General features: G+C 44.6%; 2 long non-coding RNA genes across 2 annotated transcripts; both read left to right on the top strand.

The window, feature by feature from the left end:
* The first annotated feature begins 5,720 nt into the window (after positions 1-5,720).
* Positions 5,721-10,362, top strand: LOC135897876 (uncharacterized). Its single transcript, XR_010563180.2, has 3 exons — positions 5,721-6,027; positions 6,661-6,723; positions 10,155-10,362. It is a non-coding gene; the product is annotated as an uncharacterized lncRNA (long non-coding RNA).
* A 5,531-nt stretch (positions 10,363-15,893) lies between these two features.
* LOC139055351 (uncharacterized) lies at positions 15,894-19,607 on the top strand. The gene is made up of 3 exons (XR_011511691.1): positions 15,894-16,099; positions 18,058-18,132; positions 18,201-19,607. It is a non-coding gene; the product is annotated as an uncharacterized lncRNA (long non-coding RNA).
* The last annotated feature ends 778 nt before the right edge of the window (positions 19,608-20,385 follow it).

Genomic DNA, 20,385 nt, shown 5'->3' with positions numbered 1-20,385 from the left:
ATAATAATGCAGAGCACATGCTTTTTAGCAAAAGCCGATACGCACAGAATCGAAATCCTTAAAATACCACAAACTAATTCTCACCAATGTTTTAAAAGCAATCAATGCCGCACAGACTGAACGTATGACACGTTTTCGTACGTGTTCAACCACGCGGCCACGCTCTCACTTTCCTACCAAAGGAATATTCCCGATACCAAAGCACACACAGTAAAACTACTAATAGCTATTATTCTTGCCACTTCCAAGCTACTATTTAAAGGCTATGAAGACTTAACATCCCACCCGGTTGCACGTGTTGAAGCACGTGGCGCGAAAAGACGCTCTGACTATGCTGCGGAACCAAATATACACGAAACACACCCGCGCACACGAAAAGGAAGAGGGAGCGAGAAAATAGAAAACTACCCAATTATTATCTAAAGGCTAAAAAAGATCAGCAAATAAAAAACAGAAGCAAGCTCAAAGCATGCACAAAAAACTTTTCGTCGCCGCCACGGAGCCCTCAAAAAACACGTTCATTCCAACACGTCCATTCAAAAACACGTAGTAGCGACCGCCACCTAGCGCCGACCACAACTCGTCTTCGCCGTGGCCTCATAGTTTGCGCGGCGCGGTGAATTCACCCTGGAGCAGCTTTGACGGAACGTGGCAGATTTCAGCAATCGTAGCAGCAATGCGTGTGTGGTGTCATTCTACATGGCATTTTTATAACTGAACCAAATTTTTAAATATTATCTACGGCAAGTAGCACAATCCTAACCCTTGTGCTAAAGTACTCCATGAGGCGACCCATTATTCTCACCAAAACTCAAAATACTTAATTGAATCATTAACATAATTACGCTACTTAACTTTTTATCAACTACTTTACTGCACACATTTCAATCTACGAATTGTACATAGTGAGTATGCAAGGCATACCGCCCTGGAACGAATTCTGAGGATGGCACTGGTTTCAAGATATGCGCTGTCAAACTTGCCGAACCCAGGAATTGTGGACATATGTTCAGCTTCCTCTTTCGCCACCACGTGGCGTATCGACCATGAAGATTGGAAACTCGCGCCATGACGCACAACTAAGAAAAAAAACAATAAAAAGAAGCGCACTCTGAGACTGTTTCTTCACCTCGGTACTTGGAAACGAGCGCGCTTATGTATCAGCCTTATCTCGAAGACGATTTTGCTAGGCACCTTACCAGACAGCTTGTCGGCATTCCGGATGAAATGTCTGGCCGAGATAACGGCTCCCGCAAGGCTTCCGGTGGGTTTTCTTCATAGCTTTTTCTTATTATTATTTACGCACCACTGCGGCCGCGGGCTTCCGTATAATCAGCGTTATGTTTCGTGGATTTCCTATAGAACCTTTGTGGTGCATTAAGAGAAAGCTTTAGCTCGGCCTATCTTCGAAGCCGGAAAACGCATAAATAATTTTATGACAAAACTGTTCAATCGATCTGAATGAGAATTGTTGCATTTAAGAGAGAACGTTTTAATCCCAGTGATCGCTGCAATAATAATGTTGATTTAGGCCATGACATTATTGACAAGAATTGTTGAAAATCGGTAAATCTGAAAAAAGAAGTACGAAGTTTACAAATCCGTTAGTTAGCATCAAAAACTGATATCGCATCTCTATAAACTGCATCCCTTGGATCATCTCAGTCGGACAAATGTGATGTATGAACTTACGACTCAAGTTGTTACAATGATTATGAAGGTGTTGCGAATGCAACATTCAGCACTTAGTGGTGTATTTCTGGGTGACATATGATATATAATTTTTGTCCGCATTAAATGAAATATTATAGGTTTAAGTGCAGGGTTGTATACTTTAGGTATTGTTTCTGGAAATTTCGAATTTTTCCCGAATTTTAAGAAAAGTGGAAGCTAAATAAAAATTCGCTTCTGAAATACCATTTTAACTGTTTAAGTAAATTATGGGGTTTTACGTGCCAAAACCACTTTATGGTTATGAGGCACGGCGTAGTGGAGGACTCCGGAAATTTCGACCACCTGGGGTTCTTTAACGTGTACCTAAATCACGGGTACACGGGTGTTTTTGCATTTCGCCCCCATCGAATTGCGGCCGCCGTGGCCGGGATTTGATCCCGCGACACTTTCGCGACACTTTCGTGCTCAGCAGCCCAACACTTTTAACTGTTTAAGTTCAACATAGCTTATTAATTTCAGTGCAGTGGTTGTCAGAAGAAAGGATTGCTTATTTCCCATGTAGCAGCTAAAGCTTCCCCTTAGGTTCGATTTAGAATAATATTGTTACTGAGGGAAGAAGCAAGACGGGTAACGTATTTACAGTATGGCGGCCGTATTTCGATGGGGGCGACATGCGAATAAACCCGTGTACTTATATTTAGGTGTGCGTTAAAAATGCCCAGGTGGTCGAAATTTTCCGGAGCGCCCCCCCCCCCCCCCCCCCGGCGTGCCTCATGAGCAGATCGTGGTTTTAGCACGTAAAATTCAATGATTTAATTACATTTTTTATACACAGAATGTGCAGCGTCTACAGTAATTGACAAAGACAAATCTCCGGCAGGCTAGTCACTGAAGCGTTGTCGTCTTCAGTCCCAAGCTCGTGCTCATCTTCCTCAGCATTGTGCAGAGCTTGTTCTTGTTCCCTGGCGCAACACACTCTGGTGGATCGGGCATGAAACGGGTGGTAAAGGAACTGTTAGCATTCTTGTGCATAACTTAGGGTAAAATGAAACAAGCATATTGAATATGGGATTTAAAGTGTCTACTTTTACAGGTATGAATAATTAATTATCTAGATATTTTTTTAATTTTGTGAACATTATAAGTATTTAGAAGAATTCTAACGTGCAATTCGTTTTGTCTCACGCAGAAAGAAGCAGAGGGCTTCACAAACGTTACTGTCGCTGTAACCCAGTACAGTAGCCCCAAAGGAAAGAGTTACAGGAAGAGTCAAATTCAAGCCAAGCTTTTGAAAGGGGTCTTCTGAAAATCTTTTCCTTTGAATAATAAAACGGCTGCATGTCAAAAAGAAATGTTCCAGAGATCCACTCTCATTGCATAAAGGGCACAAGGGCTACATAGCCAGACCAGACTTGTGGAGGTAAAAGTTAAGACGGGAGACTCGGCCACCGTAGTCTTGTAATCGTTACTTCAATTTTTCAGGAGGAGTACCATTTCTTATTTCAAGGAAAACAGAGATGCGGTAAATCACATGTTGCCAATGATGATTGCGCTAACTTATTCGTATTAGTATATTTTCTGAATCGCGCCGCAGTGGTGAAAGCTGAGGAAGGTAAAATGTGGATTATAGGACCAACGTGGGATGCTACTGCGAGTGTCTCTGCACATTCGGACCTTTGTGGCCTGTCGCCCACACTAAACGAACGAGACGTAAGTGTCTTGGGAGAAGAAAATAGAGTTTTTAATGAATCTGACAATTTGGGTGTGGTTAGTGAAGAACAGACAGACAAGCAATCAGTTAAGATTATGGCTCATGACATAGATGGTGGTAATTTTCGTAAAGCTAAGACAATTGCCAATAATGCCGCCTTAAAGATAGGCGTGAAGTTAGGTAGCCGAATCAAAAAAGACCAATTTAGACGTGGTGATACAATGCCCACACCTGCCTTTTCTTCACAGACGGAAGCATCAGTTGCTATAACCGTCTTTGCAACCAGGTTTGCAAGGTGGTCTTCCAGAATACTATTCAGATGTTGATAGGGAAGATGTTTAACATTATTTGGAAAAACATCATCAAATTCAATTTTAGCATCTGGAACCGAGGATTTAGTAAGATCACCTCGGGCACAGGTGAACGTTTAATGGGTCCAATAGTTCTTGAGCGAAAACAACTTGAGGACACTAACCACTACTAGTTACAAGCCACTACTTAACCACTACTAGTTAAAAAATGGGGCCGATTCATTAACGAAAACATATTGTGATTCCCTCTGTGGTGATGCATATATCTTTAGAAAAGTTTTTGCTGTTAGGATATGAAATCGCATGAGAAGGCAGGAGTGCTTCCTGATATAGCATTAGCCATAAAATTAGGAAGCCCGAGATGTAACCGTAACGCTTCTCCTTATAATAAAATCAGAGGCTGAATTTTGTATGCAGGTCCACCAGAAAACAAAACGCAGCCAAACTCTATTATCGGGCGGACATCAATATATCATAATGAGAACATGCCGACGTAACCCTGATCGATTGCTGCTGAGTCTACGGAGCATTCCTAGTGTGCGTGCTCCCTTTGAGGTAATATGCTGCGCAGCATATTTCCACCCGGCGTGGAAGCGCCGTGCCGCTGCTTTTTAGGGAGAGAAGGACTGGTAGCGTTTTAGGCGGCTTACATGAACGACGTCACCCGCCGTGGTTGCTCAGTGGCTATGGTGTTGGGCTGCTGAGCACGAGGTCGCGGGATCGAATCCCGGCCACGGCGGCCGCATTTCGATGGGGGCGAAATGCGAAAACACCCGTGTGCTTAGATTTAGGTGCACGTTAAAGAACCCCAGGTGGTCAAAATTTCCGGAGTCCTCCACTACGGCGTGCCTCATAATCAGAAAGTGGTTTTGGCACGTAAAACCCCAAATATTATTATTATTGAACGACGTCATGGGAAGTCTGGATGGAGCGAGTAGTAGTAGGTGTGAGCAGAGATATCTCGCAGGTTATGTCGGTCACCTGACAGAGGAGCCGGTAAGGACTGGAGTAGCGGGACATTAGTTTTTCCGAGAGGCCCAAGCGGCGGGTGGGAGACCACAGAAGTGCAAGATCCCCGGAAACATAATCGGCGTCCCGGCAACGACTGCCACAAATGCTTTTCCGCTTGTTCTGAGAAGCACAAAGGCGACGGTGAGCAACTTGGCGTGTTTCTTGGGCTCGAGAAATGCCATCTGGGGTATACTGAGGCACGGACTCTTGAGCGGTAGGCAGTATTGTACTAAAAGCCAATACTGGATCTCGGGCGTACAAGTAATAAGATGGCGAGTAATCTGCAGTGTCGTGGCGTGATGAATTGCATGTGAATGTGACAAAGAGAGAGCCGTATCCTAATCACGATGGTTATCAGCAACATACATGGAGAGCTTGTCCGTTATTATTAGACTAAGCCGCTCCGTAAGACCGTTATATGGTATGCAGTACTATGTTTCTGTTTTGCACAACACCCACGAAACACAAAACCTCTTAAAAACTTCTTGAAATGGCTACAAACGGCTATAGACGTCTTGGTCTATGATAAGACTGAAAATAGAATTTCTTCTAAACATAACCTCAGCACTTGGAATATGCTAGCATATATTCTATCTGCGGCAAAACCCACTACGGGTGTCACTAGAGTCTGTTTTGGTAAACGCATTCAGAATGTCTAACTCAAGAACTTTTCTAGATCTTTTTGTCTAAAAGTGCATAAAATGCCAAACGACGTGTTAAATGTGCGGTTACCGTCGGCCGTCGACGTTAGCGAATAAAAGACGCCTCAGACAAATCGAACTCGTTCGAAGCAACATAAGTTAATTGGCTTTAATATTAAATAATTTCACACCAGAACTTCAACAATCAAGGGCGTGTTATTGTTTTTCATACAGGGCGCGCACACGACGCCTGGAAACCATTCTATGCTCGCGCAGCAGCAGGAGCGAAATGCCGGTGTTGCACAGCGGTGTCACAGAGCCACCGCGCTGCGACCACTTCGGCGGCACAGTCCAAATTTGTCGGACATCTCATTCTGTGCTGGAAACACTGGGAGGCAGGAAGTTTGAAAAAAACGGCCACTCCCGCCCGCAATGTCTCGGTCGTGGGTTCGTTATGCCAGTTGTTCAAGCCGTTCTGTACATTTATACTGGATATTAACTGGAGTCATTTAGCTGTGCTGATGCTGTTTGCCGTGTGTTTTGCATCAGTGCTTCGTGACAACGGCTGTATTGCGTGTTTTCGCCGACGGCTTACTACCACAATGGCGGGATCTGCGTTCGCCGCCTTCGTGTCTCGGTGCGTCTTTGTACGTCGCACGTTCGGATAACACTTTTTCCGGTAAGTGAAATACATTGCGCTTCGTTTTTCGTCAACAATGTGAATATATTTAGGTGTTACCCGCGGCAATTCTTGATATATGGGCTCTTCTACCCTGCGAGTTTTCGTCATTACTTTTATACGAGGGTTCTGCTTGTGTTCAGCCGTTCAGCACTACCGCGCTCCGCGACTTCCGCAACAACAGTCAGAACTTTGCCCTGCTTGTTAGCCTGTGGTTAACGTAGCACGAGCCAACCGAAAGGAGTGCATTCGAAGATGACGCGCTGGCTGTAATGCTGAACCAGACTGAACTCGCCTTATTTTGTGTCCTTTTGTACTTACGTGTGCGCGCGTGTCAGTGACTATGCAGTTTGTAGCTATCCCACTTTATAGCAAAACAAAAAAATATAACTGCAATGTTTACTTCATCTATACAATTCCAAATTAAATCGTCTGCTGATGTACAAATTTCACTTGTTTTGTTCTAAATAAGCAGCAAAACCTTTAACCTAGTAGGTGCTTCATCTGGGAGTGAAATCACGACAGCTTGGTATTTATTAATGAATGACTGTGACTGGGTCACCTTATGTGTAATTGCAAATCTGCCTTTCAACTGGCTTGATGCTATCTTATTTTGTTCCTTTCACTCCATAGGCGGCTGGACATCCTTCTTGTACCTTGGCGCTAGCTGGATGACGGGACCTCATCATGATCAGTGTAAGCCAATGTACTGTACCCTCTCTGGTCGTCCCAGTGATTTTATAATGGGTTAAGGCCAGGGAGCGCTTCGTGGTAAAATAGCTAGTTGGTGTCTCACAAACGGGCATTTTTTAGCTCTGGTCCATTATAAGCTGCCACTATTATAACCAATTTCTCAGTGCCAGTGTACATACACAGTTCTACTAATAATTAGTTTCCCTAAGCCTTACAAAATTTACCTGTAGGTAGTCATTGCTATGTAAGAACTCACAAATTAACTCTGCTGTGTCATAGAAGTATTCCATACTTGAGTAAAAATTTTCTACAACAGTGTACAATACACCTTGCTTCCCTAATGCACAAATGTATTCAAGCCAGTATTTGATTAGTTTGGTATTCTAAATGTTTTCTGTGTGATTTAGTTTCTTTACAGGAACTTACTGTACAGCATCAGCAAGCAGTCTTATTTAAGATTTATGTGTGCTGTAAAAGGTGTGCTTTGCCGCTTGAATTGATAAAACATGGGCCAAGGCTTCCATACAAGGACAAACTTCAATTTCGTTCTACCACCATGAGCACTTGGCTGGTGCTTGCAAAATGAATCGCATCAAGTAGCTTGTGCCAGACTGTTTTTTAACCTTATTGTGAGGAGATCACAAAGTGATCTGTGGATGCGCCTGCGTCTGAGATATAGATTGCGCCGCAACATATGTGCGTGTAGAACAGGCATGATGCTGCGGGTTCCAGCAGTTTGCAGAGGTGCTTTTAAAATTTTGTCATGACTGCAATTTTACCTGTGCTGTTTTTTATCACCTATTTCAATAATATCATTGGATGTGTTATCAGAATTTATCAATCTATTTGCCCTGGCCCATTAGCCTGCCACATTTGCCTCTTCACTAGGTGGGCAATTATTCTGCATGGACCATTACTTGAATACACCTTTTTGTGTGCAGTAGCTTCTCAGTTGCAAGTCAGCATAGATGCTCAGAATTACCTGAGAGTATAGATACACTGATAATTTGCCACCTATACGAATCACTTCGCACTTTCTCACGCAAACAGCATGTTAACACTTCCAAGTCAGCGGGCAATGTTATCGTTTGATCACATCATGAGATACTTTCAACTTTGTATGAAGCATCATCCAAGGTGTTGCATCATTTGTGTGAGGTATTGCCCGAAGCCAATTAGGGTCACTTGAAAATATATCAACAAAAGTGATTGATCCAGCTAGGAGTGTTACTTTGGAACACTACTTTATCACCAGTCCTCCTTTGCATGCTACCTGCTTACTCTGTACTGTGTCATGTTTAAGTTTGAAAGAAAGGCAACAGCTAGGCAGCGCAAAATGCCAAACTTGCTTTTAGTTCAACAATATAAGACGCTATTTAACTTAATTAAGTTAGTACATCATTTACCTGCAGAGTGAATTACTGTTTTAAACTGATTATTGGCCTCGAGCTCCACCACTGGAAAAGCTGGCGCCACCGTCGGCGTGACGTGCTAGGAGGGATCACGTGGACGTAGCGGCCGCGTCGGCTGCTTCGGGCGCGCCGAAGTGAGCTGAAAACGAGTATAAATTCCTTCGTACGCTGCGGTCCTCATTTAGTGGCGAAATTTTCCCGCTTCGAGTGTCTCCTTTACAACGCTTGAAAGCACTACAATAGGTAGTGGCTGCCTTTGAAGGCGCGCAACATGGTAGGCTACTGCTCGGTGCCGCAGGGCCGGACGCACGTAACGGAGGCCGGTGTCAGCCTTATTCACACGTAGCCGCAGGACAAAAAGCTGCGTGAACCTTGGCTCGCGAAACATAAAACCGGCAAACAGTGATCGGCTTCAACTCGGGTATGCATCAAGCACAGACGCGAGGAAGATTTCTGCTACGGCGCCCGGTCTGCGATGTTCTGAAAACGCGTACTGAGACGCTCGCACGAGTCCGCTGCCTGACTAATGTCATGACGCTTTGGTCTATGAACACGTCGATGCTATAGATACTGGCAAGTTCAGTGGAGTGGAAAGGCAGCGGTAAGAAGCACATTTTAAGAAAGCATGGCATATGGTCATGTTTGTGTTATGAATTAATGCACTGGATTACAAAAAAGGAGCAGCGGGAAATTGCACGCTGAGAACACCGATAAACATACAGTGCGACGCAACTCGAGAAATAATATTGAAAGGTCAAATAATTTAGAAGAAAAAAAAGATTGAATCGTCGCGACGGCACATCACAGTCCCTGTAGGCGTCGAAGTCTCTACAATGAAATTATTTTTGAACAGCTCTGATAGCGCCCACGCAACAATGGTTGCTTGTATACTGTCAACTGCTCATATTCTGCGGCCTGAAGCTCATGGCATGGTGCGAAAACGCGCGCGCGGAGAAAGCGAAACAGTGCGCGGACAAGCATGCAGACGCGCAGTCGGTCGCTGCGAATCTGCGCGATCGCTGCATTGAGGCTTCGTTCTATTACACTCCATTTAGTTATACAAACACTATAAGAACATATTTCACATAGTTTGCTCTCAGCGTTTACCTACTTTTCACGCAAGAAGCCGGTTCGGGAGACTCCATCGCGGCGGCCGCGCACAGTGGCGTTTACTGTACGTATTCGGCGAAGAGATACCGTCTGTATACGATTGTGTGCTTTCAGTTTGCCCAAGATTATTATTTAGACAGTAAGAAACTTCTCTCGTTTCGAAAGTACTTACAGAAATGTCCGGGAGAGCTCGCGCGCGGTGTTTTCAGTGAGCGCTGACAGCAAATCCTATGAGGAGCGCGCCACGTGATCCCTCATACTACGCCAGCGAGGCGCTTCCGATAGATGGCGACTCCGTAACTCCTCGCCGCCAATATTTTGCAGGAAGCTTCTCAGACTTGTTTGACAGGTTGATAAGTGGCTTTTTAGCCACAAAACACCATACAATAATTTAAAGGCTGACTTTGACTCTGCTATGCAACTTAATGACTATATGCCAGGAACAAGGCCTCTGAGTTGGGGCGCTGGCTAACACTCCCAGTGTTCTACTAGGACACATAAATACCCAAGAAAGTGGATGGGAAAACGACGCCGCTGTAGCTCAATTGGTAGACCATAGCACGCGAAATGCGAAGGTTGTGGGTTCAGTTCCCACCTGCGGCAAGGTGTTTTTTTCATCCACTTTAATTTCCATTACTTTATAGATTCTTTATTTCATTTATTAAGCACAAGTAATTTCCCCTATGCTGTCCTTGGTGTCAGTGTTTGTTGGCTTCTCATGATAGGAAATATACTAGTCAATTTAAACATCATCGCATGCATACCTTAAGATACCCGTAATTTAAGAGAAAGGAATGCTTAAATTTATTTTTAATGTGAGCCAAACTTCTTACGTAGCACATATTGCTAATTGAAGTTCCAATTTCAACATTCCCATTTCCTCCCTTGCCCTTTTTTTCCTGTTCTGTGCAGGTATTGCTTTCCTATGTCTACAAGAACCGTCACGGGTGGCCTGTGACAGCAAGCTTTTGTGGGCAGCCAGTGCTCTCCTACGAAGGCTGGCCTACTCTGGCAGCGGCGGCAATCATCTTCAAGATTTATCGATGATCACCTTTGCTGCTATTTGTCACTCTTCTTAATTACACTTTCTGCATCTTTTCTAATCTATTAGGTAATAAAGTATGAGTATGCGACATGGTGTGAAGTTTATGCCTTGCTGCATTTTAGCTTGCAATCACCTTTTATGCATGAAAAGCTCATCATACAATTTATGAAAAAAAAATAACAGCATATTATGATTTATCTTTCAGTATCTTGTAACATGCAACATAGAAGGAATTCACTAGTGGATGGTATGCCGAAGAACTGGCCATTATTTCTGCGTGATGCTGTGCAAGCATTTGGCGTTACCTTACAAGAGGCACCCGGAAAGTAAGTTACAATTTACTTTTAAATGAAGCATGGACATCAGAAAAAATATATTTATATTGCTAGTTAGAGTGGTTCGCAGAGTGTTTTTCCAGATGTGTACTATCCTTTATTTCTTAACTCATTGCAGCACAGTGTTCTGTTTCGTATACTGGTGTAAGGCTATTGTGCCCCCTGTAGCTGAAACCAGGATATAATTTTTGCCTGAACTGCAGCATCACTGACAAAATTTTTCTTTGCTAGAAACTATTTCAATTTGGTGGAGACCCAGCAGGGCGAAGTTTTGTCAATAATGGTGTGTTTCACGCAGAGATGTTCTTGTTTAGGCCAATGAGTGAACATTGGAAGTATATCAGCATACAATACAGATCTTGTTTGATTTGCAAAATAATTCTGACAGGTGGCATTCAATTGATTGGTCTAATTAAAAAGCACAGATTGACCAATGAGGCTGTACTACACTATTCCCATGTTTCACATCTGGAAAAACTACCTCTGCATCACTCTATCCGACAATATAAACTTTTTTTTTTCTGATGTCCATGCCTCATTTAAAATAAATTGTAACTGTGGGCAAACGTGTTACTGTAAGAGCTGCCGCAAAAATTTAAGGGAATGTCTAATAAAAGTCTTCAGTTGTTCTTGTCAAGCTGTCCATTAGCCAACTTTTAGCGTAACGTTAGCAGGGCTAACTGAAGTACTTCTAGATGTCCATGGCTACAAAATGTCTTGATCAAGACAGCTACTAGGCTTTTGAATTAGCCGTTGAAGACATCTTTTAGACATCAAATAGCTGCTTGCGTGTTTCGTGGGCAGGAGCGGAGCAAGTCGTCCACAACTGTAGAGAGGAACGAGTGACTCCGATCGCTATGTTGACGAGGAGCGCCGTGGTGAACAATGATGTCGTGCAACAGGAAGTAGGCTACGTCTGTTGGAAGGGCTTTGGTGATCGCGAACCGAGTTGTATAATCAGTTACGATGACAATCCACTTGTTGCCTCTGTTAGATGTGGAGAAATGTGCCAGGAGGTCTGCGCCAACGCGATAGAAGGGTTCGGTAGGAACGTCAAGAGGTTGGAGTCACCCAGCAGTCAGCACAGGTGGTTTCTTGCGGCGTGGACATAACTCACAAGAAGCGACGTAGCGGCGGACAGGTCGGTACAGTCCAGGCCGAAAGAATCGTCGCCGGACACGGTCGTACGCGAGGATTGCCCGAGGTGACCAAAATGAGCATCTCAGATACTCTAGCGTACATGCTGCGCCGATATAAAGTGCCGTTCTGGAGTAGGAACATGCGAAGAGAAGGATCACATGACCTAGAGGTGAGCTTGTCCATGACACCACGTATGCTTGGATCTCGGCGCTGTTCGGTAGCCAGGTCAGCGAAACTGATAGCGAAATGCAGAAGCAGAACTATAGGTAGAAGGGAATCAGGAGGTCTGGGTGGTGGTACAAGCAGTCGGTATCTTGGTGTAAACGGTCCGACTTGTAAGCAACTGTGTACGAGCATTCCTGTAGGCATAGCGTGCGCGCCCAGCGACCTAGGTGATCGATAGGGTCTTTGAGGGACGAAAGCCAGCAGAACGCATGGTGGTCTGTGGTACTGTAAAGGGCCTACCATATAGGTAAGGGCGAAATTTCGCCACTGCCTAAAGAAGTGCAAGGCATATTCACGCTCAGTAATGGAATAATTCCGCTCAGCTGCAGAAAGCAGACGGCTGATGTACGCAATGACGCGGTCGTGGCCTCGCTGACATTGGCAAAAAATGGAACCGATTCCACGACCACTGGCATCAGTGCGAACTTCTGTTGGACCAGACGGGTCGAATTGCGCCAGAATGGGTGGAGATGTTAGGAGAGAGATAAACTTCGAGAAGGCGGTTGCTTGTTCAGGTCCCCAAGAAAATGAAACGTCTGCCTTCAGAAGAGCAGAGGGCGGGCGATTTCCGCAAAATTGTACGTAAAGCGACGGAAATCCGAGCACAAGCCCACGAAAGTAGAGACATCTTCAGCAAGTTGCACGGCAAACTTCTGTACTGCACGAACTTTGCCCGGGTCTGGGCGCACACCAGATAAATCAACAAGACGACCGAGGATAGTAATTTAGCGGCATCCGAAGTGACATTTAGACGAATTAAGTTGAAGGCCAGCATTGCGAAAAGCATGAGGAACGAGTGAGAAGCAATCCAGGTGCGCGGAAAATGTAGGAGTAAAAACGATGACGTCATCTAAGTAGCAGAAACAGATGGACCACTTGAGGTCATGAAGGGGTGTGTCCATCGTGCATCGAAAAGTAGCTGGAGCCTTACATAAACCGGCAGGAATAAATATGAACTGGTATAAGCCATCGGGTGTTATAACCTCCTGAGTTCAGAGGTGTATTAAAGTTCACTGTGAGCTTTTCAGAAATTTATGTTTGCGTTACAGAGGCGAAAAGTGAATTTTAGTATTTCACAATTATCGGCTGTTTTAGCACAGCATATGATGTCCAACATATTGGACACTGGAACTCTACCCGGTCATTTTTAAGGTAGTGGGTATGCAGTAGGAAAGGACAAATTTAATATTAAAAATGGCTTCACAAGTGCAAAATCTGTTTATTAAGCAAAATTTCATCACAGAAAAAGAACCAGCGATAAAGTATGAGAAATAGAACTCACTTTTTCGGCGGTCACCGTAGAAAGCCGTGCTGCTGATGGATGGATGGATGTAAGGTAGGAGCGTCTCCTTTGAAACGGTGTGATGGCAGTTGCCACCATGCTCAGCTTTTTATTTTTGTTTAACTGTGTTGGAAGTTATTAAAATTCGCCATTTTCTTTCAATACGTCTTCCTGCACTTTTAACCTTATGTCACCTCCCTGATTTTGAGCCACCAATCCTCCAATCGCTTTTTGCTAATTTCCCCCGCATATTTATTTACATGACTATCGTTATCTCTGAAACCTAGGGCCTCAGGAAGCGTGACTGTGCCCGCATCGACATCGGGATGGATACCATCACATTTTAGCATGATGTGTTCTATTGTTTCTCCAGATGTACCTCACACAGTACATGTGTCTTCTTCGTTAAATTTCTTGTTATAGCTCCGTCTTCTAAGAAATCCTGACCTAGCTTCAAAGAGAAGAGCACTGCCTCTTGAGTTATAATAAAACGCTTCCTTCCTGATCTGCTGTTTCCAGTCTCGATATAGTTCAACACTATACTTCTTTTCCATTGAATTTATCCAATTTTTACCTTCCGCGCTTTTAACCTGTAGTTTAATGCTCCGTCTTTATTCGTCCTCGTGTTTGGTATATTTATTGGTTACCTTCCTAGTTCTTTTCCGTCATTATGAGTCAACGCTCTTTCTGTATAAGTATTTAAATACCTTAGCTGCCCACCTGTTATCGTCCAATTATTTTTTCAGGCATTTTTCGTATAGGATTTTACTCTGAGCTTCCCGTGCTTTGAACGATGCCTAGCCCATATATCCTTGTACTGCTTCGTTTGTGGTTTTCCCGTGGGTACCTAGTGCTAATCTTCCAACAGCTCTCTGATTTACTTCTAGTCTCGACTGAACTTCTTCCCTTAAGCACAGGACCGCATTCCCGAAAGTAAGCCCCGGCACCATTACTCCCTTCCAAATACCTCTCAGTACCTGATACCTGTTGTACCCCCACAACGCCGGCCCTGTTTCATTATCCCGGCATCTCTTCGCCCTTTTGCTATGGGAGACTGTTCGTGCTTTTCCCTGAACCTCTGCCCTTTGCTTATCGATCATACCCCGAGATATTTGTATTCGGCCCCTTGGAGTATTTCAGGGCCTTGTATTGTAAGCTCCTGATCAGTTGTATCGTGGAAAAACACCCCAGCGGACTTAGCTGCACTAAAACTGAAACCTACACTGTTTCCTTCGTCTCCAGTACAGTGTACTAGAATAGGGGCAGTGTGCTCCCTGCGCAGCGTCGCCGTGGCGCACTCAGCGTCGACTGTTCTGGCGCCCGCGAGAGGCGCTGCCGCCTGTTTCTCCTGAAAACGTCCCCTTGCTTCGTGTCTGTTGGATCGACGTGCTGTCGACTGCAAGTCCAGCCGGCGTTTTCAGCAGTACCCTCTGTGCTTGCTCTGTGCTTGACGCTTTACTCAATGTGCACTGTGAATGAGTGAGAATAGCAAGCCGCCGTCGAAATTACTACTTTGCACCCGGGGTGCAGAACTAGCTACAGTCGCGTGAAAGATGCACTAAAGGCGTCTTTTTTTCCAGCGTTCCACGTGATGAAGAACAGCGAAAGGAATGGGAGAGGAACCTCCACCGTGCAGATAGACACTGGATGAATCTTGCGCTGTCTGTGAGATGCACTTCCAACCGCGATTCATAATTAGGGACTTCGTGCACCTTATAGACGGCAAAGAGGTGCGCATTCCTCGTGAGAAGTCACTGCTATCATAAATCTCTGTACCCACGATACTTCCGAATTTACCACAGTAGCCAACGAAGATGACACCGAAGCCCCGGAACAAATAGAAAAGGTGTGAAAATGACAAAGCACCCGCGAAGAAAACAAACCAATGCGCACTGGATAATAACCATTCGGAGTTTTCACCGGCTGCTCCCGGCGCTTCCGGGATAGACCATGACTCGGCGCAATTGAGGAGGGCGTTACGGCAGAGCGTCAATCACTGTTTGTCGTTTCTTTTTGATTTAAAGACTCACGTATTGGACTTAACATCAACTCTCCGACCTTGACGGAGTGCTTTTTAATTTATTGCACGCCCACCAACCTGAAAGAAGGCGTTGTCACGTCCGATAAAGTAGTCAGGTTCCTCTGCGACAGAAACCGATGTTTACTGCAAGGTATACATGAGGGGACCACTGATTAAGAAACTTAGCCTGAAATCTCAGGAACAAGCAGAGAACGTGCTGAAAAGCGTGGACGGGGCAACGTGCACTCTACGAAAAGTTTACGCCCTTAGAGTCGTATCTTGCCGCACAACGATAATCGTCATCTGTCTTGTCCGCATTTCCTTTCTTTAACCGCGAGTGCGGTACTTCCCAGTAACGAACGGCATGCGCGTTATCAGCATGCATAGAGATAGTAGAACAACTCTAGAGGAAAAGCTGGGCCGGAAAAGTGGGAACCTCTAGGGCGCCGCCCTGTTGCTACTGGTCAATGTGGCCAGCGCAATTACTATTGAAAGAGCTGAGAACAGGTAGAGGTCACTTTATGCTTTGTCATCTAAAAACGCATACCTGATGGCTTTATGAAGGCGGTACGTTAATATTAAGTTTACAGAAAGCGATCGGTAAGTCCGTGACTTATACAAATCACGATGTACGCATTCATGCACTAAAGGATGACGGGAATTTCGGTTTCGAATCTGTTTTTTGGGTGCGTAGTAGTTTCGTACAGTTTAGGTTTGACATGCGATCGCGCGTCGACATCGGACGCTATGGCACACTCGTGCCTTATGTGCCACCGAAGCCCCGAAGTGGTCTGGCATATACCTTCACATGTAAGTAAACGAATGTATCTCCTTGTTGAGAATATCACGCGAGTAGGCAGCTCTTGTGGTACATCACAATCCTTTGACAAGCGGCACAGTAGAGCATTTTTCTGCATGCGGAGCGGTGTTTTTATTTGCAGGTTTCCCTTCAGTAGGAAATTGCTGGACAGGCGGACCAGCGCACCGGAATTGTACTGGCGAAGCCACAAGCAACTAAAACAATCTGTTTAATTGTTGCACTTTGAACAATCATGCTTCTACAAAGGCCACAGCAGAAAAACAGCCTGATGCCGAGTATTTCTGTGCCACGAAGTAATCAAGAGGCGAGTGCCTAATGTGGACGAAATTGAGTGCATCGATACTTAGAACGACAGAAAGCTGAGCTAGTTGGTAAGGATTCATTATGCAAAACATAGGTGAGGCGTGCAGACAGGACACAAGAGTAGAGAAGTGGGCGGGGCTCGTGTTGTTTTCTTGTAAATACTCTACTCTTGTGTCCTGTCTGCACGCCTCACCTCCGTTTTGCATAACGAGTGCATCAACCCACATATTAATAGCGTAGGCGTTTTATTAACTGTGCAATATTTTCAACGCTTCCTTGCATGCCATCTCATGTGGAATATCTTTCTTGGTCACAAATTTGTGCAGCGAATCTATTTGCATGATCGACTCCGGGCCTGTGGGACCGTTCACTTGCACTTGACGCTGAGTCTTTTACATGTATCCATAAACTGCAGATATGCACATCAGATCCCTGCGAGCGTATTCAAAATTCAATTATTTTCGACAACAGGCACATATGCAATACTCACATAATCCCGAATACCACTAAGCAGCTGGGACACATTTTTGTTGACCATACTCGCAGGTAAAATAAGTACATCATGTGGACAGCTCCAGCTCATTTTCCTTAAGTCAGTGTGTACAAGGATTATGCAAAAATAATTTTTTTCTCGCGCACCGATTATTTTGCTGTATAAGCAAGAGAACCCACCACGTTAGTGTAACGTATCTTGTGCATCAAACTAATATGTGCTTTCATTTACCAAGTGAGATGAGTTACTTTTATCGCTCATTCAGTCATATCACACTGCAAGCTGCATTCATCAATATTCAATTGGATTTTGCAAATGTTTAATGAAACATGTTTCCCTTTTATGCAGATATGCAATGGAAAGCCCTTCCATGTGTTCCAAAAATAAAATTTAAGCTCTAAATTAAAGAAGATATTTCTAGTCAGAAACAAGTAAAAATGGTGACTGCAGAGTATCAGAAGCCCAAGGTACAGAAATTATGAGAAGTGTCGAATGATTTTAAGGTAAGAGTCGTATTCGAAAATGCAAGACTCTTTAGTGGAGGTCAAGCAAGTCAATATAGGTAGAATACTCTGCAAAATTATGTGAGTGAGGGGATGTCATACAATGGGTCAGGAAATGCATTGTTTTTCTGCAAAACAAAAGCTGATTGCCATTGCATAAGTCACTTTAGCATCATGATAAATTCAGAAATAAACCAAAAAACAAGACACGCAAAAATAAAAAAAAACATTTAATGATGCTCTCTCCACACTGGGATAAATAAAAACAAACACATCACATCTAATGTGGACACATCAGACGCCTTAAGAAGCACTAAAGGAAAAATTCAGTTTCGAGCTATGGCCTTGCACTGATAGTGATATTTACCACTGCATTTAGAAAGTGAAAGCATTCATGCAGGCAAGGATGATTCTTTATATTTTTGGCTACCACTTCAAATGCCTCCACCAAGTGTTACAATGCTGCACGCAGCCATACTAAGGATCTCGCAGCAACACCTGCAGGTAAAAAGCAGAAGCAGTCACAGTGCTGGTGTGTTCTGGACACTATGTTTGAAAACTTTTAGGCAAGAAGAGTGCAAGAAGCAGACATAACAACTGCATTTATTTCCATAATTCCCCATTTAAATGGCCTTTTCTTTTTGCTTAGACAATGCCTACGCCTAGCCACAGCAGCTCCCTCATACAGACTCCGCAAGCCAAGAGGCCGTGGAGACAAATGCAGGTAAGAGGCAATAAGCAATAGCACTGGTATCGACATTCATCCAATTTATTTCTTTTTCTTTCGTTTAGGCAGCCTGCACATCTCGAACAGCCACCTTGACTGCGGGTGTGTCACCCTAGTCGCCAAGAAAACATTTGAGGGAAAGTGACAGGTAATGTGAACAGCCACTTCTCCATGTAAACAATACTCTTTCTCTCGGATGACTCCTACGCCTCGCCACGCCAGCACACTTGTGCACAAAGATGCCGCATAGCCACGTGCAGGTCAGAGGCAAGAAGCAGTGGCACTGGTGTCGACATTTACCCAATTTCTTTTTCTTGCACTGAGGCAGCCAGCACACCTCGAACAGCCACCTTGACTGCGGGTGTGTTAGATTCCTGTTGTACATATGCTCATAATAAACTTCAGTAAACTTGAACTTCATAATAAACTTGAAGGCAAATGGGACATTGATGCATTGTATTGTTGAATATTTATTGTACACATACAATATATGTTATACGTTGCAGTGCTACAGAGCGTATTTTGAAACTTCCCCCTATATTTTGCACCTTTAATTACGTATGTGTTGTGTGGCCCTCAATGCAGTTCATATTGTAACAGCTGCTTTGTCTGTGTATCGCACATTGGCGTAAGCTAGTGATATCCATATACTTCTCTCACATATACAAAATAAAGTTCTATGTAGTCCTCAGTGTTACAACAAAAAATGAAAGTAAACAATCCGATCGTGGAATTGTGTTTATTACAGTGATTCCTACGATAGTTACTGACAAGTTGACAACTTGAACTGGTCAATCAGTCTATAGCCTCCTTTATTTTTCAAAAATAAAGGATGCTATGATCCGTCATGGCAAGGAATTGTATGTATACATAAAAAAGGGGGTATGTGTGTGTTTGTAGTGGGGGTATAGGATTAGGGCGGTACGAAAAAATGTACCAACACCGTCCTCTAGGCCCATTCTGTTAAGGTACCGTAACAAAGCGTATTATGCATAAAGTTCATACAACCAACTCTGATATTACTACAGACGCCAGGCGACGCGAGCTACATTTGTCATGATGCATTTGCGACTGCACCGGATGCCCTCCACATTATTCTCGTGAATCGTGCTCACTGCGCCGAGGCAAAAGAAATATCATGGGCGCAGGTGCCTTTAAAGTATCTCGACCTTGCGAGGCACGGCTGCGCATGCCAGGGGAGCTGTCCGTGCGAACACTCCCTGGCACACGCCTGCCTCGGCGGCCCCAACCTACGTATCGTTCTGCTTCGAGCTTTGATCCCCCCCACTGTCCCTCGGGTGCCCTAGAGTTCCTGCGCCGCCTGCTCTACTATCATCTCAGGTGCTCTCCTGAGACTTCCGTTTGTCGGTTACATGTGCCCTACAGCTGGATCATTACTTATACTAATAAAAAACCCGATCTATCGTGACGACGATAGATCGCGAAAGCGGCTTTTGCAACATACCGCGCCCGTGCGAAGAGAATTACGGAACGCCAACGAGGAATCTGACCACAGCTTCGAGCTCGTAACGTCGTCGAGTGACACTCCTGCAACAGGCGTGACCGCTGAAAACCGCATACCGCCGGAAACTTGAACAGGATCATCCCTCGGATGCATAACTGCCAGCTGTACGGCCAACATGGACCACACCCACACCATCCCGCAACATAGAACAAAGAACCGACTTATAAAGCCCAAAACACGGCTGCACGCTCACATCACAACACTACAAGCGAGACGCCATGCTGCTACGCAGCTACTGTTGCCGGATTAAAACTGACTACTGTCACCAAGTCTAGCAAGCGTCTCAGCAGCTGGCAACCTCGGTGCGTAGCAACATGGCGGCGCTCTTGCGGTTCCCGATTTTAATGCATGGGCCCTATGGGTAGCTTGTCCTCTAGAGTCAGTATAGTAACTCTATGTCAGCATGTATCATTCCCAACAGGAAAGTAGCGGGCGCGGCGTTTTCAAGAAAGGAAACGCAAGCAAGGCAGATGACGATTATCGTTGTGTGGCAGATATAAGACCCCAAGGGGTGTACCTTTGTGTAAGAGTTTGATATGGGTGGGGCAACGTGAAAATGTTTGCTTTAGTGCAACACACTTCCACGCTGCACGCGCCTTACCTGATAAAAATAGAAAAACGAAGTGGTGGGTAAATTCGGCGCGGTGGTGCTGGAAACGCGGATGCACGGTCGTTGTGGCGAAACCAGACTCGCAATTTTATCAATCAGCAGGAGAAAACACTCG

Source organism: Dermacentor albipictus, chromosome 2 (assembly GCF_038994185.2).
Source record: "Dermacentor albipictus isolate Rhodes 1998 colony chromosome 2, USDA_Dalb.pri_finalv2, whole genome shotgun sequence".
NCBI lineage: Eukaryota > Metazoa > Arthropoda > Arachnida > Ixodida > Ixodidae > Dermacentor > Dermacentor albipictus.
This window is presented reverse-complemented; position numbering and strand designations above follow the sequence as displayed.